The sequence below is a fragment of the Pseudophryne corroboree genome, chromosome 10 (assembly GCF_028390025.1).
Source record: "Pseudophryne corroboree isolate aPseCor3 chromosome 10, aPseCor3.hap2, whole genome shotgun sequence".
Classification (NCBI taxonomy): Eukaryota; Metazoa; Chordata; class Amphibia; order Anura; family Myobatrachidae; genus Pseudophryne; species Pseudophryne corroboree.
The window spans coordinates 168155070-168171476 of NC_086453.1; the positions used below are offsets into that span (position 1 = coordinate 168155070).

The following is a 16407-nucleotide window of genomic DNA, read 5'->3' on the forward strand; positions in this document are numbered from 1 at the left end:
TGCATATGAAAAGAGAAAAGGGGTATGCAGGGCATGGCGGCCTTTTGCGGCGCTTGGATGACCCTTAGTTCGCATTAAACACCTCCACCCTCCTTCGGTGTGGGGCTCATGTTGGCCATGCCCCAGCCCCTGAAGCATTCAAGCTGATTTCTTGCAGCAGCTTGGCACTGTAACAGCTCCAGAGCTGCTCTGTAAGGCAAGTAAAAGGGTGTGGGCCCTGCAGCACTACCTGTAGTTTGCATTGTGCATCGGAAGGCACAAAGTAAGCAGACAGGAGGAGAAGTCAGGATAGTGCACAAGGGTATAGAAGGGAGGGGCTCAAGAAAAAGGAAGTGGAAACAGACAGCAAACTAGGCTGGAGAGAGACCTGAGACAAAGAGATCTGAATTATATGAGAGCCGACCAGGGTTAACACAAGTTATGCAGTCAAGTTTCCCACATTTGGGGAAATCGCAGGAGCAGCACACCCAGAGTGCAATGGGTGAGCCTTGCCCTGGGAGAAGCACCTTCATGATCATAGTATCTCACCTGGCAGGTAAGTAGGAGTTGGGCTAGAGCTGGGGAGGGTCGCTGCTCGGGTACCCCCCTGTCAAGTGAAGGAGATCCAACTGAGGCAGCACAAGGGAACTCTCGAAAGAAGAACAAGGCTAGAGGAAGATCTGAGACAAAGAAATCTGACTTTTACCAGAGCTGACCAGAGGAAAGCACAAACACAGTCCCCCACTACCACAAATAATGCAGTCGCGTTTCCCACATTTGGGGAAATCACAGGGGTCAGCATACCCAGAATGCAATGAATGAACCTCCCCCTGGGATAACAATCTTCATGACCATGGTATCTCCTATGCAAAATAAGTATGATTTGGGATAGAGCTGGGGAGGGCCGCTGCTCAGGCACATCTCTGTCAAGTAAAGGCGATTCAACTGAGGCAGCACAAGGGAACTCTCATCTGGGGACAACAACTGCAGGGAGAACACATATTTTCAGATGAACATGGGAGGGCAGAAGGCTGCCTAATACTAAAGCACCCCCAAACAACAAACCAAATGCAACAACTAGTGCAAGCATTCCTGGGGGAAGGCCTGCAGCAGATAGATTTGCATATGGTGATGTCATCCAAGCAGTGGGTCAAAGTTGGCTTCAACCCTCGTCTGCATATGAAAAGAGAAAAGGGGCGTGCAGGGCATGGTGGCGTTTTGCGGCACTTGGCTGACTCCTAGTTTGCATTAAACACCTCCACCATCCTTCGGTGTGGGGCTCATGTTGGCTATGCCCCAGCCCATGAAGCATTAATGCTGATTTCTTGCAGCAGCTGGGCACTGTAACAGCTCCAGAGCTGCTCTGTAAGGCAAGTTAAAGGGTGTGGGCCCTGCAGCACTACCTGTAGTTCGCATTGTGCGTTGGAAGGCTCAAAGTAAGCAGAAAGGAGGAGAAGTCAGGATAGTGCACAAGGGCATAGAAGGGAGCGTCTCAAGAAAAGAGAAGTGGAAACAGACAGCAAACTAGGCTGGAGAGAGACCTGAGAGAAAGAGATCTGAATTATACGAGAGCCGACCAGGGGAAACACAAATTATGCAGTCAAGTTTCCCACATTTGGGGAAATCGCAGGAGCAGCACACCCAGAGTGCAATGGGTGAGCCTTGCCCTGTGAGAAGCACCTTCATGATCATAGTATCTCACCTGGCAGGTATGTAGGAGTTGGGCTAGAGCTGGGGAGGGTCGCTGCTCGGGTACCCCCCTGTCAAGTGAAGGAGATCATACTGAGGCAGCACAATGGAACTCTCGAAAGAAGAACAAGGCTAGAGGAAGATCTGAGACAAATAAATCTGACTTTTACCAGAGCTGACCAGAGGAAAACACAAACACAGTCCCCCACTACCACAAATAATGCAGTTGAGTTTCCCACATTTGGGGAAATCACAGGGGTCTGCATACCCAGAATGCAATGAATGAACCTCACCCAGGGAGAACAATCTTTATGACCATGGTATCTCCTATGCAAAATAAGTATGATTTGGGATAGGGCTGGGGAGGGCCGCTGCTCAGGCACATCTCTGTCAAGTAAAGGAGATTCAACTGAGGCAGCACAAGGGAACTCTCATCTGGGGACAACAACTGCCGGGAGAACACATATTTTCAGATGAACATGGGAGGGCAGAAGGCTGCCTAATACTGAAGCACCCCCAAACAACAAACCAAATGCAACAACTAGTACAAGCATTCCTGGGGGAAGGTCTGCAGAAGACGGATTTGCATACAGTGATGTCATCCAAGCAGTGGGCCAAAGTTGGCTGGAACCCTCATCTGCATATGAAAAGAGAAAATGGGTATGCAGGGCATGGCGGCCTTTTGCGGCGCTTGGATGACCCTTAGTTCGCATTAAATACCCCCACCCTCCTTCGGTGTGGGGCTCATGTTGGCCATGCCCCAGCCCCTGAAGCATTCAAGCTGATTTCTTGCAGCAGCTTGGCACTGTAACAGCTCCAGAGCTGCTCTGTAAGGCAAGTAAAAGGGTGTGGGCCCTGCAGCACTACCTGTAGTTTGCATTGTGCATCGGAAGGCACAAAGTAAGCAGACAGGAGGAGAAGTCAGGATAGTGCACAAGGGTATAGAAGGGAGGGGCTCAAGAAAAAGGAAGTGGAAACAGACAGCAAACTAGGCTGGAGAGAGACCTGAGACAAAGAGATCTGAATTATATGAGAGCCGATCAGGGGAAACACAAATTATGCAGTCAAGTTTCCCACATTTGGGGAAATCGCAGGAGCAGCACACCCAGAGTGCAATGGGTGAGCCTTGCCCTGGGAGAAGCACCTTCATGATCATAGTATCTCACCTGGCAGGTAAGTAGGAGTTGGGCTAGAGCTGGGGAGGGTTGCTGCTCGGGTACCCCCCTGTCAAGTGAAGGAGATCCAACTGAGGCAGCACAAGGGAACTCTCGAAAGAAGAACAAGGCTAGAGGAAGATCTGAGACAAAGAAATCTGACTTTTACCAGAGCTGACCAGAGGAAAGCACAAACACAGTCCCCCACTACCACAAATAATGCAGTCGCGTTTCCCACATTTGGGGAAATCACAGGGGTCAGCATACCCAGAATGCAATGAATGAACCTCCCCCTGGGAGAACAATCTTCATGACCATGGTATCTCCTATGCAAAATAAGTATGATTTGGGATAGAGCTGGGGAGGGCCGCTGCTCAGGCACATCTCTGTCAAGTAAAGGCGATTCAACTGAGGCAGCACAAGGGAACTCTCATCTGGGGACAACTGCAGGGAGAACACATATTTTCAGATGAACATGGGAGGGCAGAAGGCTGCCTAATACTAAAGCACCCCCAAACAACAAACCAAATGCAACAACTAGTGCAAGCATTCCTGGGGGAAGGCCTGCAGCAGATAGATTTGCATATGGTGATGTCATCCAAGCAGTGGGTCAAAGTTGGCTTCAACCCTCGTCTGCATATGAAAAGAGAAAAGGGGCGTGCAGGGCATGGTGGCCTTTTGCGGCACTTGGCTGACTCCTAGTTTGCATTAAACACCTCCACCCTCCTTCGGTGTGGGGCTCATGTTGGCTATGCCCCAGCCCCTGAAGCATTCATGCTGATTTCTTGCAGCAGCTGGGCACTGTAACAGCTCCAGAGCTGCTCTGTAAGGCAAGTAAAAGGGTGTGGGCCCTGCAGCACTACCTGTAGTTCGCATTGTGCGTTGGAAGGCTCAAAGTAAGCAGAAAGGAGGAGAAGTCAGGATAGTGCGCAAGGGCATAGAAGGGAGCGTCTCAAGAAAAGAGAAGTGGAAACAGACAGCAAACTAGGCTGGAGAGAGACCTGAGAGAAAGAGATCTGAATTATACGAGAGCCGACCAGGGGAAACACAAATTATGCAGTCAAGTTTCCCACATTTGGGGAAATCGCAGGAGCAGCACACCCAGAGTGCAATGGGTGAGCCTTGCCCTGTGAGAAGCACCTTCATGATCATAGTATCTCACCTGGCAGGTATGTAGGAGTTGGGCTAGAGCTGGGGAGGGTCGCTGCTCGGGTACCCCCCTGTCAAGTGAAGGAGATCATACTGAGGCAGCACAATGGAACTCTCGAAAGAACAAGGCTAGAGGAAGATCTGAGACAAATAAATCTGACTTTTACCAGAGCTGACCAGAGGAAAACACAAACACAGTCCCCCACTACCACAAATAATGCAGTTGAGTTTCCCACATTTGGGGAAATCACAGGGGTCTGCATACCCAGAATGCAATGAATGAACCTCACCCAGGGAGAACAATCTTTATGACCATGGTATCTCCTATGCAAAATAAGTATGATTTGGGATAGGGCTGGGGAGGGCCGCTGCTCAGGCACATCTCTGTCAAGTAAAGGAGATTCAACTGAGGCAGCACAAGGGAACTCTCATCTGGGGACAACAACTGCCGGGAGAACACATATTTTCAGATGAACATGGGAGGGCAGAAGGCTGCCTAATACTGAAGCACCCCCAAACAACAAACCAAATGCAACAACTAGTACAAGCATTCCTGGGGGAAGGTCTGCAGAAGACGGATTTGCATACAGTGATGTCATCCAAGCAGTGGGCCAAAGTTGGCTGGAACCCTCATCTGCATATGAAAAGAGAAAATGGGTATGCAGGGCATGGCGGCCTTTTGCGGCGCTTGGATGACCCTTAGTTCGCATTAAATACCCCCACCCTCCTTCGGTGTGGGGCTCATGTTGGCCATGCCCCAGCCCCTGAAGCATTCAAGCTGATTTCTTGCAGCAGCTTGGCACTGTAACAGCTCCAGAGCTGCTCTGTAAGGCAAGTAAAAGGGTGTGGGCCCTGCAGCACTACCTGTAGTTTGCATTGTGCATCGGAAGGCACAAAGTAAGCAGACAGGAGGAGAAGTCAGGATAGTGCACAAGGGTATAGAAGGGAGGGGCTCAAGAAAAAGGAAGTGGAAACAGACAGCAAACTAGGCTGGAGAGAGACCTGAGACAAAGAGATCTGAATTATATGAGAGCCGATCAGGGGAAACACAAATTATGCAGTCAAGTTTCCCACATTTGGGGAAATCGCAGGAGCAGCACACCCAGAGTGCAATGGGTGAGCCTTGCCATGGGAGAAGCACCTTCATGATCATAGTATCTCACCTGGCAGGTAAGTAGGAGTTGGGCTAGAGCTGGGGAGGGTTGCTGCTCGGGTACCCCCCTGTCAAGTGAAGGAGATCCAACTGAGGCAGCACAAGGGAACTCTCGAAAGAAGAACAAGGCTAGAGGAAGATCTGAGACAAAGAAATCTGACTTTTACCAGAGCTGACCAGAGGAAAGCACAAACACAGTCCCCCACTACCACAAATAATGCAGTCGCGTTTCCCACATTTGGGGAAATCACAGGGGTCAGCATACCCAGAATGCAATGAATGAACCTCCCCCTGGGAGAACAATCTTCATGACCATGGTATCTCCTATGCAAAATAAGTATGATTTGGGATAGAGCTGGGGAGGGCCGCTGCTCAGGCACATCTCTGTCAAGTAAAGGCGATTCAACTGAGGCAGCACAAGGGAACTCTCATCTGGGGACAACTGCAGGGAGAACACATATTTTCAGATGAACATGGGAGGGCAGAAGGCTGCCTAATACTAAAGCACCCCCAAACAACAAACCAAATGCAACAACTAGTGCAAGCATTCCTGGGGGAAGGCCTGCAGCAGATAGATTTGCATATGGTGATGTCATCCAAGCAGTGGGTCAAAGTTGGCTTCAACCCTCGTCTGCATATGAAAAGAGAAAAGGGGCGTGCAGGGCATGGTGGCCTTTTGCGGCACTTGGCTGACTCCTAGTTTGCATTAAACACCTCCACCCTCCTTCGGTGTGGGGCTCATGTTGGCTATGCCCCAGCCCCTGAAGCATTCATGCTGATTTCTTGCAGCAGCTGGGCACTGTAACAGCTCCAGAGCTGCTCTGTAAGGCAAGTAAAAGGGTGTGGGCCCTGCAGCACTACCTGTAGTTCGCATTGTGCGTTGGAAGGCTCAAAGTAAGCAGAAAGGAGGAGAAGTCAGGATAGTGCGCAAGGGCATAGAAGGGAGCGTCTCAAGAAAAGAGAAGTGGAAACAGACAGCAAACTAGGCTGGAGAGAGACCTGAGAGAAAGAGATCTGAATTATACGAGAGCCGACCAGGGGAAACACAAATTATGCAGTCAAGTTTCCCACATTTGGGGAAATCGCAGGAGAAGCACACCCAGAGTGCAATGGGTGAGCCTTGCCCTGTGAGAAGCACCTTCATGATCATAGTATCTCACCTGGCAGGTATGTAGGAGTTGGGCTAGAGCTGGGGAGGGTCGCTGCTCGGGTACCCCCCTGTCAAGTGAAGGAGATCATACTGAGGCAGCACAATGGAACTCTCGAAAGAACAAGGCTAGAGGAAGATCTGAGACAAATAAATCTGACTTTTACCAGAGCTGACCAGAGGAAAACACAAACACAGTCCCCCACTACCACAAATAATGCAGTTGAGTTTCCCACATTTGGGGAAATCACAGGGGTCTGCATACCCAGAATGCAATGAATGAACCTCACCCAGGGAGAACAATCTTTATGACCATGGTATCTCCTATGCAAAATAAGTATGATTTGGGATAGGGCTGGGGAGGGCCGCTGCTCAGGCACATCTCTGTCAAGTAAAGGAGATTCAACTGAGGCAGCACAAGGGAACTCTCATCTGGGGACAACAACTGCCGGGAGAACACATATTTTCAGATGAACATGGGAGGGCAGAAGGCTGCCTAATACTGAAGCACCCCCAAACAACAAACCAAATGCAACAACTAGTACAAGCATTCCTGGGGGAAGGCCTGCAGAAGACGGATTTGCATACGGTGATGTCATCCAAGCAGTGGGCCAAAGTTGGCTGGAACCCTCATCTGCATATGAAAAGAGAAAAGGGTTATGCAGGGCATGGCGGCCTTTTGCGGTGCTTTTGATGACCCCTAGTTCGCAGTAAATACCTCCACCCTCCTTCGGTGTGGGGCTCATGTTGGCTATGCCCCAGCCCCTGAAGCATTCAAGCTGATTTCTTGCAGCAGCTGGGCACTGTAACAGCTCCAGAGCTGCTCTGTAAGGCAAGTAAAAGGGTGTGGGCCCTGCAGCACTACCTGTAGTTCGCATTGTGCGTTGGAAGGCACAAAGTAAGCAGACGGGAGAAGTCAGGATAGTGCGCAAGGGCATAGAAGGGAGCGGCTCAAGAAAACAGAAGTGGAAACAGACAGCAAACTAGGCTGGAGAGAGACCTGAGACAAAGAGATCTGAATTATACGAGAATCGACCAGGGGAAACACAAATTATGCAGTCAAGTTTCCCACATTTGGGGAAATCGCAGGAGCAGCACACCCAGAGTGCAATGGGTGAGCCTTGCCCTGTGAGAAGCACCTTCATGATCATAGTATCTCACCTGGCAGGTATGTAGGAGTTGGGCTAGAGCTGGGGAGGGTCGCTGCTCGGGTACCCCCCTGTCAAGTGAAGGAGATCAAACTGAGGCAGCACAATGGAACTCTCGAAAGAAGAACAAGGCTAGAGGAAGATCTGAGACAAAGAAATCTGACTTTTACCAGAGCTGACCAGAGGAAAACACAAACACAGTCCCCCACTACCACAAATAATGCAGTTGAGTTTCCCACATTTGGGGAAATCACAGGGGTCTGCATACCCAGAATGCAATGAATGAACCTCACCCAGGGAGAACAATCTTTATGACCATGGTATCTCCTATGCAAAATAAGTATGATTTGGGATAGGGCTGGGGAGGGCCGCTGCTCAGGCACATCTCTGTCAAGTAAAGGAGATTCAACTGAGGCAGCACAAGGGAACTCTCATCTGGGGACAACAACTGCCGGGAGAACACATATTTTCAGATGAACATGGGAGGGCAGAAGGCTGCCTAATACTGAAGCACCCCCAAACAACAAACCAAATGCAACAACTAGTACAAGCATTCCTGGGGGAAGGTCTGCAGAAGACGGATTTGCATACGGTGATGTCATCCAAGCAGTGGGCCAAAGTTGGCTGGAACCCTCATCTGCATATGAAAAGAGAAAAGGGGTATGCAGGGCATGGCGGCCTTTTGCGGCGCTTGGCTGACTCCTAGTTTGCATTAAACACCTCCACCCTCCTTCGGTGTGGGGCTCATGTTGGCTATGCCCCAGCCCCTGAAGCATTCAAGCTGATTTCTTGCAGCAGCTGGGCACTGTAACAGCTCCAGAGCTGCTCTTTAAGGCAAGTAAAAGGGTGTGGGCCCTGCAGCACTACCTGTAGTTCGCATTGTGCGTTGGAAGGCTCAAAGTAAGCAGAAAGGAGGAGAAGTCAGGATAGTGCGCAAGGGCATAGAAGGGAGCGGCTCAAAAAAAGAGAAGTGGAGACAGACAGCAAACTAGGCTGGAGAGAGACCTGAGAGAAAGAGATCTGAATTATACGAGAGCCGACCAGGGGAAACACAAATTATGCAGTCAAGTTTCCCACATTTGGGGAAATCGCAGGAGCAGCACACCCAGAGTGCAATGGGTGAGCCTTGCCCTGGGAGAAGCACCTTCATGATCATAGTATCTCACCTGGCAGGTAAGTAGTAGTTGGGCGAGAGCTGGGGAGGGTCGCTGCTCGGGTACCCCCCTGTAAAGTGAAGGAGATCCAACTGAGGCAGCACAAGGGAACTCTCGAAAGAAGAACAAGGCTAGAGGAAAATCTGAGACAAAGAAATCTGACTTTTACCAGAGCTGACCAGAGGGAAGCACAAACACAGTCCCCCACTACCACAAATAATGCAGTCGAGTTTCCCACATTTGGGGAAATCACAGGGGTCAGCATACCCAAAATGCAATGAATGAACCTCACCCTGGGAGAACAATCTTCATGACCATGGTATCTCCTATGCAAAATAAGTATGATTTGGGATAGGGCTGGGGAGGGCCGCTGCTCATGCACATCTCTGTCAAGTAAAGGAGATTCAACTGAGGCAGCACAAGGGAACTCTCATCTGAGGACAACAACTGCAGAGAGAACACATATTTCCAGATGAACATGGGAGGGCAGAAGGCTGCCTAATACTGAAGCACCCCCAAACAACAAACCAAATGCAACAACTAGTACAAGCATTCCTGGGGGAAGTTCTGCAGAAGACGGATTTGCATACGGTGATGTCATCCAAGCAGTGGGCCAAAGTTGGCTGGAACCCTCATCTGCATATGAAAAAAGAAAAGGGGTATGCAGGGCATGGCGGCCTTTTGCGGCGCTTGGATGACCCTTAGTTCGCATTAAACACCCCCACCCTCCTTCGGTGTGGGGCTCATGTTGGCCATGCCCCATCCCCTGAAGCATTCAAGCTGATTTCTTGCAGCAGCTTGGCACTGTAACAGCTCCAGAGCTGCTCTGTAAGGCAAGTAAAAGGGTGTGGGCCCTGCAGCACTACCTGTAGTTCGCATTGTGCGTTGGAAGGCACAAAGTAAGCAGACGGGAGAAGTCAGGATAGTGCGCAAGGGCATAGAAGGGAGCGGCTCAAGAAAACAGAAGTGGAAACAGACAGCAAACTAGGCTGGAGAGAGACCTGAGACAAAGAGATCTGAATTATACGAGAGCCGACCAGGGGAAACACAAATTATGCAGTCAAGTTTCCCACATTTGGGGAAATCGCAGGAGCAGCACACCCAGAGTGCAATGGGTGAGCCTTGCCCTGTGAGAAGCACCTTCATGATCATAGTATCTCACCTGGCAGGTATGTAGGAGTTGGGCTAGAGCTGGGGAGGGTCGCTGCTCGGGTACCCCCCTGTCAAGTGAAGGAGTTCAAACTGAGGCAGCACAATGGAACTCTCGAAAGAAGAACAAGGCTAGAGGAAGATCTGAGACAAAGAAATCTGACTTTTACCAGAGCTGACCAGAGGAAAACACAAACACAGTCCCCCACTACCACAAATAATGCAGTTGAGTTTCCCACATTTGGGAAAATCACAGGGGTCTGCATACCCAGAATGCAATGAATGAACCTCACCCAGGGAGAACAATCTTTATGACCATGGTATCTCCTATGCAAAATAAGTATGATTTGGGATAGGGCTGGGGAGGGCCGCTGCTCAGGCACATCTCTGTCAAGTAAAGGAGATTCAACTGAGGCAGCACAAGGGAACTCTCATCTGGGGACAACAACTGCAGGGAGAACACATATTTTCAGATGAACATGGGAGGGCAGAAGGTTGCCTAATACTGAAGCACCCCCAAACAACAAACCAAATGCAACAACTAGTACAAGCATTCCTGGGGGAAGGTCTGCAGAAGACGGATTTGCATATGGTGATGTCATCCAAGCAGTGGGCCAAAGTTGGCTGGAACCCTCATCTGCATATGAAAAGAGAAAAGGGGTATTCAGGGCATGGCGGCCTTTTGCGGCGCTTGGATGACCCTTAGTTCGCATTAAACACCTCCACCCTCCTTCGGTGTGGGGCTCATGTTGGCCATGCCCCAGCCCCTGAAGCATTCAAGCTGATTTCTTGCAGCAGCTTGGCACTATAACAGCTCCAGAGCTGCTCTGTAAGGCAAGTAAAAGGGTGTGGGCCCTGCAGCACTACCTGTAGTTTGCATTGTGCATCGGAAGGCACAAAGTAAGCAGACAGGAGGAGAAGTCAGGATAGTGCACAAGGGTATAGAAGGGAGGGGCTCAAGAAAAAGGAAGTGGAAACAGACAGCAAACTAGGCTGGAGAGAGACCTGAGACAAAGAGATCTGAATTATATGAGAGCCGACCAGGGGAAACACAAATTATGCAGTCAAGTTTCCCACATTTGGGGAAATCGCAGGAGCAGCACACCCAGAGTGCAATGGGTGAGCCTTGCCCTGGGAGAAGCACCTTCATGATCATAGTATCTCACCTGGCAGGTAAGTAGGAGTTGGGCTAGAGCTGGGGAGGGTCGCTGCTCGGGTACCCCCCTGTCAAGTGAAGGAGATCCAACTGAGGCAGCACAAGGGAACTCTCGAAAGAAGAACAAGGCTAGAGAAAGATCTGAGACAAAGAAATCTGACTTTTACCAGAGCTGACCAGAGGAAAGCACAAACACAGTCCCCCACTACCACAAATAATGCAGTCGAGTTTCCCACATTTGGGGAAATCACAGGGGTCAGCATGCCCAGAATGCAATGAATGAACCTCCCCCTGGGAGAACAATCTTCATGACCATGGTATCTCCTATGCAAAATAAGTATGATTTGGGATAGAGCTGGGGAGGGCCGCTGCTCAGGCACATCTCTGTCAAGTAAAGGCGATTCAACTGAGGCAGCACAAGGGAACTCTCATCTGGGGACAACAACTGCAGGGAGAACACATATTTTCAGATGAACATGGGAGGGCAGAAGGCTGCCTAATACTAAAGCACCCCCAAACAACAAACCAAATGCAACAACTAGTGCAAGCATTCCTGGGGGAAGGCCTGCAGCAGATAGATTTGCATATGGTGATGTCATCCAAGCAGTGGGTCAAAGTTGGCTTCAACCCTCGTCTGCATATGAAAAGAGAAAAGGGGCGTGCAGGGCATGGTGGCCTTTTGCGGCACTTGGCTGACTCCTAGTTTGCATTAAACACCTCCACCCTCCTTCGGTGTGGGGCTCATGTTGGCTATGCCCCAGCCCCTGAAGCATTCAAGCTGATTTCTTGCAGCAGCTGGGCACTGTAACAGCTCCAGAGCTGCTCTGTAAGGCAAGTAAAAGGGTGTGGGCCCTGCAGCACTACCTGTAGTTCGCATTGTGCGTTGGAAGGCTCAAAGTAAGCAGAAAGGAGGAGAAGTCAGGATAGTGCGCAAGGGCATAGAAGGGAGCGGCTCAAGAAAAGAGAAGTGGAAACAGACAGCAAACTAGGCTGGAGAGAGACCTGAGAGAAAGAGATCTGAATTATACGAGAGCCGACCAGGGGAAACACAAATTATGCAGTCAAGTTTCCCACATTTGGGGAAATCGCAGGAGCAGCACACCCAGAGTGCAATGGGTGAGCCTTACCCTGGGAGAAGCACCTTCATGATCATAGTATCTCACCTGGCAGGTAAGTAGGAGTTGGGCGAGAGCTGGGGAGGGTCGCTGCTCGGGCACCCCCCTGTCAAGTGAAGGAGATCCAACTGAGGCAGCACAAAGAAACTCTCGAAAGAAGAACAAGGCTAGAGGAAGATCTGAGACAAAGAAATCTGACTTTTACCAGAGCTGACCAGAGGAAAGCACAAACACAGTCCCCCACTACCACAAATAATGCAGTCGAGTTTCCCACATTTGGGGAAATCACTGGGGTCAGCATACCCAGAATGCAATGAATGAACCTCACCCTGGGAGAACAATCTTCATGACCATGGTATCTCCTATGCAAAATAAGTATGATTTGGGATAGGGCTGGGGAGGGCCGCTGCTCATGCACATCTCTGTCAAGTAACGGAGATTCAACTGAGGCAGCACAAGGGAACTCTCATCTGGGGACAACAACTGCAGAGAGAACACATATTTTCAGATGAACATGGGAGGGCAGAAGGCTGCCTAATACTGAAGCACCCCCAAACAACAAACCAAATGCAACAACTAGTACAAGCATTCCTGGGGGAAGTTCTGCAGAAGACGGATTTGCATACGGTGATGTCATCCAAGCAGTGGGCCAAAGTTGGCTGGAACCCTCATCTGCATATGAAAAGAGAAAAGGGGTATGCAGGGCATGGCGGCCTTTTGCGGCGCTTGGATGACCCTTAGTTCGCATTAAACACCCCCACCCTCCTTCGGTGTGGGGCTCATGTTGGCCATGCCCCATCCCTTGAAGCATTCAAGCTGATTTCTTGCAGCAGCTTGGCACTGTAACAGCTCCAGAGCTGCTCTGTAAGGCAAGTAAAAGGGTGTGGGCCCTGATGCACTACCTGTAGTTTGCATTGAGCATTGGAAGACACAAAGTAAGCAGATGGGAGGAGAAGTCAGGATAGTGCACAAGGGTATAAAAGGTAGGGGCTCAAGTAAAAAGAAGTGGAAACAGACAGCAAACTAGGCTGGAGAGAGACCTGAGACAAAGAGATCTGAATTATACGAGAGCCGACCAGGGGAAACACAAATTATGCAGTCAAGTTTCCCACATTTGGGGAAATCACAGGGGAAGCACACCCAGAGTGCAATGGGTGAGCCTTGCCCTGGGAGAAGCACCTTCCTGATCATAGTATCTCATCAGGCAGGTAAGTAGGAGTTGGGCGAGAGCTGGGGAGGGTCGCTGCTCGGGCACCCCCCTGTCAAGTGAAGGAGATCCAACTGAGGCAGCACAAAGAAATTCTCGAAAGAAGAACAAGGCTAGAGGAAGATCTGAGACAAAGAAATCTGACTTTTACCAGAGCTGACCAGAGGAAAGCACAAACACAGTCCCCCACTACCACAAATAATGCAGTCGAGTTTCCCACATTTGGGGAAATCACAGGGGTCAGCATACCCAGAATGCAATGAATGAACCTCACCCTGGGAGAACAATCTTCATGACCATGGTATCTGCTATGCAAAATAAGTATGATTTGGGATAGGGCTGGGGAGGGCCGCTGCTCTGGCACATCTCTGTCAAGTAAAGGAGATTCAACTGAGGCAGCACAAGGGAACTCTCATCTGGGGACAACAACTGCAGGGAGAACACATATTTTCAGATGAACATGGGAGGGCAGAAGGCTGCCTAATACTGAAGCACCCCCAAACAACAAACCAAATGCAACAACTAGTAAAAGCATTCCAGGGTGAAGGTCTGCAGAAGACGGATTTGCATACGGTGATGTCATCCAAGCAGTGGGCCAAAGTTGGCTGGAACCCTCATCTGCATATGAAAAGAGAAAAGGGTTATGCAGGGCATGGCGGCCTTTTGCGGTGCTTGGATGACCCCTAGTTCGCAGTAAATACCTCCACCCTCCTTCGGTGTGGGGCTCATGTTGGCTATGCCCCAGCCCCTGAAGCATTCAAGCTGATTTCTTGCAGCAGCTGGGCACTGTAACAGCTCCAGAGCTGCTCTGTAAGGCAAGTAAAAGGGTGTGGGCCCTGCAGCACTACCTGTAGTTCGCATTGTGCGTTGGAAGGCACAGAGTAAGCAGACGGGAGAAGTCAGGATAGTGCGCAAGGGCATAGAAGGGAGCGGCTCAAGAAAACAGAAGTGGAAACAGACAGCAAACTAGGCTGGAGAGAGACCTGAGACAAAGAGATCTGAATTATACGAGAGCCGACCAGGGGAAACACAAATTATGCAGTCAAGTTTCCCACATTTGGGGAAATCGCAGGAGCAGCACACCCAGAGTGCAATGGGTGAGCCTTGCCCTGTGAGAAGCACCTTCATGATCATAGTATCTCACCTGGCAGGTATGTAGGAGTTAGGCTATAGCTGGGGAGGGTCGCTGCTCGGGTACCCCCCTGTCAAGTGAAGGAGATCAAACTGAGGCAGCACAATGGAACTCTCGAAAGAAGAACAAGGCTAGAGGAAGATCTGAGACAAAGAAATCTGACTTTTACCAGAGCTGACCAGAGGAAAACACAAACACAGTCCCCCACTACCACAAATAATGCAGTTGAGTTTCCCACATTTGGGAAAATCACAGGGGTCTGCATACCCAGAATGCAATGAATGAACCTCACCCAGGGAGAACAATCTTTATGACCATGGTATCTCCTATGCAAAATAAGTATGATTTGGGATAGGGCTGGGGAGGGCCGCTGCTCAGGCACATCTCTGTCAAGTAAAGGAGATTCAACTGAGGCAGCACAAGGGAACTCTCTTCTGGGGACAACAACTGCAGGGAGAACACATATTTTCAGATGAACATGGGAGGGCAGAAGGTTGCCTAATACTGAAGCACCCCCAAACAACAAACCAAATGCAACAACTAGTACAAGCATTCCTGGGGGAAGGTCTGCAGAAGACGGATTTGCATATGGTGATGTCATCCAAGCAGTGGGCCAAAGTTGGCTGGAACCCTCATCTGCATATGAAAAGAGAAAAGGGGTATGCAGGGCATGGCGGCCTTTTGCGGCGCTTGGATGACCCTTAGTTCGCATTAAACACCTCCACCCTCCTTCGGTGTGGGGCTCATGTTGGCCATGCCCCAACCCCTGAAGCATTCAAGCTGATTTCTTGCAGCAGCTTGGCACTGTAACAGCTCCAGAGCTGCTCTGTAAGGCAAGTAAAAGGGTGTGGGCCCTGCAGCACTACCTGTAGTTTGCATTGTGCATCGGAAGGCACAAAGTAAGCAGACAGGAGGAGAAGTCAGGATAGTGCACAAGGGTATAGAAGGGAGGGGCTCAAGAAAAAGGAAGTGGAAACAGACAGCAAACTAGGCTGGAGAGAGACCTGAGACAAAGAGATCTGAATTATATGAGAGCCGACCAGGGGAAACACAAATTATGCAGTCAAGTTTCCCACATTTGGGGAAATCGCAGGAGCAGCACACCCAGAGTGCAATGGGTGAGCCTTGCCCTGGGAGAAGCACCTTCATGATCATAGTATCTCACCTGGCAGGTAAGTAGGAGTTGGGCTAGAGCTGGGGAGGGTCGCTGCTCGGGTACCCCCCTGTCAAGTGAAGGAGATCCAACTGAGGCAGCACAAGGGAACTCTCGAAAGAAGAACAAGGCTAGAGGAAGATCTGAGACAAAGAAATCTGACTTTTACCAGAGCTGACCAGAGGAAAGCACAAACACAGTCCCCCACTACCACAAATAATGCAGTCGAGTTTCCCACATTTGGGGAAATCACAGGGGTCAGCATACCCAGAATGCAATGAATGAACCTCACCCTGGGAGAACAATCTTCATGACCATGGTATCTGCTATGCAAAATAAGTATGATTTGGGATAGGGCTGGGGAGGGCCGCTGCTCTGGCACATCTCTGTCAAGTAAAGGAGATTCAACTGAGGCAGCACAAGGGAACTCTCATCTGGGGACAACAACTGCAGGGAGAACACATATTTTCAGATGAACATGGGAGGGCAGAAGGCTGCCTAATACTGAAGCACCCCCAAACAACAAACCAAATGCAACAACTAGTAAAAGCATTCCAGGGTGAAGGTCTGCAGAAGACGGATTTGCATACGGTGATGTCATCCAAGCAGTGGGCCAAAGTTGGCTGGAACCCTCATCTGCATATGAAAAGAGAAAAGGGTTATGCAGGGCATGGCGGCCTTTTGCGGTGCTTGGATGACCCCTAGTTCGCAGTAAATACCTCCACCCTCCTTCGGTGTGGGGCTCATGTTGGCTATGCCCCAGCCCCTGAAGCATTCAAGCTGATTTCTTGCAGCAGCTGGGCACTGTAACAGCTCCAGAGCTGCTCTGTAAGGCAAGTAAAAGGGTGTGGGCCCTGCAGCACTACCTGTAGTTCGCATTGTGCGTTGGAAGGCACAGAGTAAGCAGACGGGAGAAGTCAGG

General features: G+C 50.2%; 26 non-coding genes and 2 pseudogenes across 26 annotated transcripts; all 28 read right to left on the bottom strand.

Annotated features, from left to right (window-relative positions):
* Window positions 1–380: 380 nt before the first annotated feature.
* On the bottom strand, window positions 381–543 carry LOC134967682 (U1 spliceosomal RNA). Its single transcript, XR_010189097.1, has one exon. It is a non-coding gene; the product is annotated as a U1 spliceosomal RNA (small nuclear RNA).
* A 152-nt stretch (window positions 544–695) lies between these two features.
* Window positions 696–859, bottom strand: LOC134967499 (U1 spliceosomal RNA). The gene has a single exon (XR_010188967.1). It is a non-coding gene; the product is annotated as a U1 spliceosomal RNA (small nuclear RNA).
* A 674-nt stretch (window positions 860–1533) lies between these two features.
* On the bottom strand, window positions 1534–1696 carry LOC134967565 (U1 spliceosomal RNA). Its single transcript, XR_010189020.1, has one exon. It is a non-coding gene; the product is annotated as a U1 spliceosomal RNA (small nuclear RNA).
* Window positions 1697–1848: 152 nt separating this feature from the next.
* LOC134967466 (U1 spliceosomal RNA) lies at window positions 1849–2012 on the bottom strand. The gene has a single exon (XR_010188941.1). It is a non-coding gene; the product is annotated as a U1 spliceosomal RNA (small nuclear RNA).
* Window positions 2013–2686: 674 nt separating this feature from the next.
* LOC134967627 (U1 spliceosomal RNA) lies at window positions 2687–2849 on the bottom strand. Its single transcript, XR_010189071.1, has one exon. It is a non-coding gene; the product is annotated as a U1 spliceosomal RNA (small nuclear RNA).
* Window positions 2850–3001: 152 nt separating this feature from the next.
* On the bottom strand, window positions 3002–3165 carry LOC134967442 (U1 spliceosomal RNA). The gene has a single exon (XR_010188921.1). It is a non-coding gene; the product is annotated as a U1 spliceosomal RNA (small nuclear RNA).
* A 671-nt stretch (window positions 3166–3836) lies between these two features.
* LOC134967566 (U1 spliceosomal RNA) lies at window positions 3837–3999 on the bottom strand. Its single transcript, XR_010189021.1, has one exon. It is a non-coding gene; the product is annotated as a U1 spliceosomal RNA (small nuclear RNA).
* Window positions 4000–4148: 149 nt separating this feature from the next.
* Window positions 4149–4312, bottom strand: LOC134967468 (U1 spliceosomal RNA). Its single transcript, XR_010188942.1, has one exon. It is a non-coding gene; the product is annotated as a U1 spliceosomal RNA (small nuclear RNA).
* A 674-nt stretch (window positions 4313–4986) lies between these two features.
* LOC134967671 (U1 spliceosomal RNA) lies at window positions 4987–5149 on the bottom strand. The gene has a single exon (XR_010189089.1). It is a non-coding gene; the product is annotated as a U1 spliceosomal RNA (small nuclear RNA).
* Window positions 5150–5301: 152 nt separating this feature from the next.
* Window positions 5302–5465, bottom strand: LOC134967443 (U1 spliceosomal RNA). Its single transcript, XR_010188922.1, has one exon. It is a non-coding gene; the product is annotated as a U1 spliceosomal RNA (small nuclear RNA).
* Window positions 5466–6136: 671 nt separating this feature from the next.
* On the bottom strand, window positions 6137–6299 carry LOC134967614 (U1 spliceosomal RNA). Its single transcript, XR_010189060.1, has one exon. It is a non-coding gene; the product is annotated as a U1 spliceosomal RNA (small nuclear RNA).
* A 149-nt stretch (window positions 6300–6448) lies between these two features.
* LOC134967470 (U1 spliceosomal RNA) lies at window positions 6449–6612 on the bottom strand. Its single transcript, XR_010188943.1, has one exon. It is a non-coding gene; the product is annotated as a U1 spliceosomal RNA (small nuclear RNA).
* A 672-nt stretch (window positions 6613–7284) lies between these two features.
* LOC134967538 (U1 spliceosomal RNA) lies at window positions 7285–7447 on the bottom strand. The gene has a single exon (XR_010188999.1). It is a non-coding gene; the product is annotated as a U1 spliceosomal RNA (small nuclear RNA).
* Window positions 7448–7599: 152 nt separating this feature from the next.
* On the bottom strand, window positions 7600–7763 carry LOC134967471 (U1 spliceosomal RNA). Its single transcript, XR_010188944.1, has one exon. It is a non-coding gene; the product is annotated as a U1 spliceosomal RNA (small nuclear RNA).
* A 674-nt stretch (window positions 7764–8437) lies between these two features.
* On the bottom strand, window positions 8438–8600 carry LOC134967576 (U1 spliceosomal RNA). Its single transcript, XR_010189029.1, has one exon. It is a non-coding gene; the product is annotated as a U1 spliceosomal RNA (small nuclear RNA).
* Window positions 8601–8753: 153 nt separating this feature from the next.
* On the bottom strand, window positions 8754–8916 carry LOC134967340 (U1 spliceosomal RNA). The gene has a single exon (XR_010188836.1). It is a non-coding gene; the product is annotated as a U1 spliceosomal RNA (small nuclear RNA).
* Window positions 8917–9587: 671 nt separating this feature from the next.
* On the bottom strand, window positions 9588–9750 carry LOC134967569 (U1 spliceosomal RNA). The gene has a single exon (XR_010189022.1). It is a non-coding gene; the product is annotated as a U1 spliceosomal RNA (small nuclear RNA).
* Window positions 9751–9902: 152 nt separating this feature from the next.
* On the bottom strand, window positions 9903–10066 carry LOC134967472 (U1 spliceosomal RNA). The gene has a single exon (XR_010188945.1). It is a non-coding gene; the product is annotated as a U1 spliceosomal RNA (small nuclear RNA).
* Window positions 10067–10761: 695 nt separating this feature from the next.
* Window positions 10762–10903, bottom strand: LOC134967638 (U1 spliceosomal RNA; annotated as a pseudogene).
* A 152-nt stretch (window positions 10904–11055) lies between these two features.
* On the bottom strand, window positions 11056–11219 carry LOC134967397 (U1 spliceosomal RNA). The gene has a single exon (XR_010188883.1). It is a non-coding gene; the product is annotated as a U1 spliceosomal RNA (small nuclear RNA).
* A 674-nt stretch (window positions 11220–11893) lies between these two features.
* LOC134967551 (U1 spliceosomal RNA) lies at window positions 11894–12056 on the bottom strand. Its single transcript, XR_010189008.1, has one exon. It is a non-coding gene; the product is annotated as a U1 spliceosomal RNA (small nuclear RNA).
* A 152-nt stretch (window positions 12057–12208) lies between these two features.
* Window positions 12209–12372, bottom strand: LOC134967394 (U1 spliceosomal RNA). The gene has a single exon (XR_010188881.1). It is a non-coding gene; the product is annotated as a U1 spliceosomal RNA (small nuclear RNA).
* Window positions 12373–13046: 674 nt separating this feature from the next.
* Window positions 13047–13209, bottom strand: LOC134967771 (U1 spliceosomal RNA). Its single transcript, XR_010189153.1, has one exon. It is a non-coding gene; the product is annotated as a U1 spliceosomal RNA (small nuclear RNA).
* Window positions 13210–13361: 152 nt separating this feature from the next.
* Window positions 13362–13525, bottom strand: LOC134967458 (U1 spliceosomal RNA). Its single transcript, XR_010188933.1, has one exon. It is a non-coding gene; the product is annotated as a U1 spliceosomal RNA (small nuclear RNA).
* Window positions 13526–14196: 671 nt separating this feature from the next.
* Window positions 14197–14359, bottom strand: LOC134967570 (U1 spliceosomal RNA). Its single transcript, XR_010189023.1, has one exon. It is a non-coding gene; the product is annotated as a U1 spliceosomal RNA (small nuclear RNA).
* Window positions 14360–14511: 152 nt separating this feature from the next.
* On the bottom strand, window positions 14512–14675 carry LOC134967474 (U1 spliceosomal RNA). The gene has a single exon (XR_010188946.1). It is a non-coding gene; the product is annotated as a U1 spliceosomal RNA (small nuclear RNA).
* A 695-nt stretch (window positions 14676–15370) lies between these two features.
* Window positions 15371–15512, bottom strand: LOC134967640 (U1 spliceosomal RNA; annotated as a pseudogene).
* A 152-nt stretch (window positions 15513–15664) lies between these two features.
* Window positions 15665–15828, bottom strand: LOC134967459 (U1 spliceosomal RNA). Its single transcript, XR_010188934.1, has one exon. It is a non-coding gene; the product is annotated as a U1 spliceosomal RNA (small nuclear RNA).
* Window positions 15829–16407: the final 579 nt, after the last annotated feature.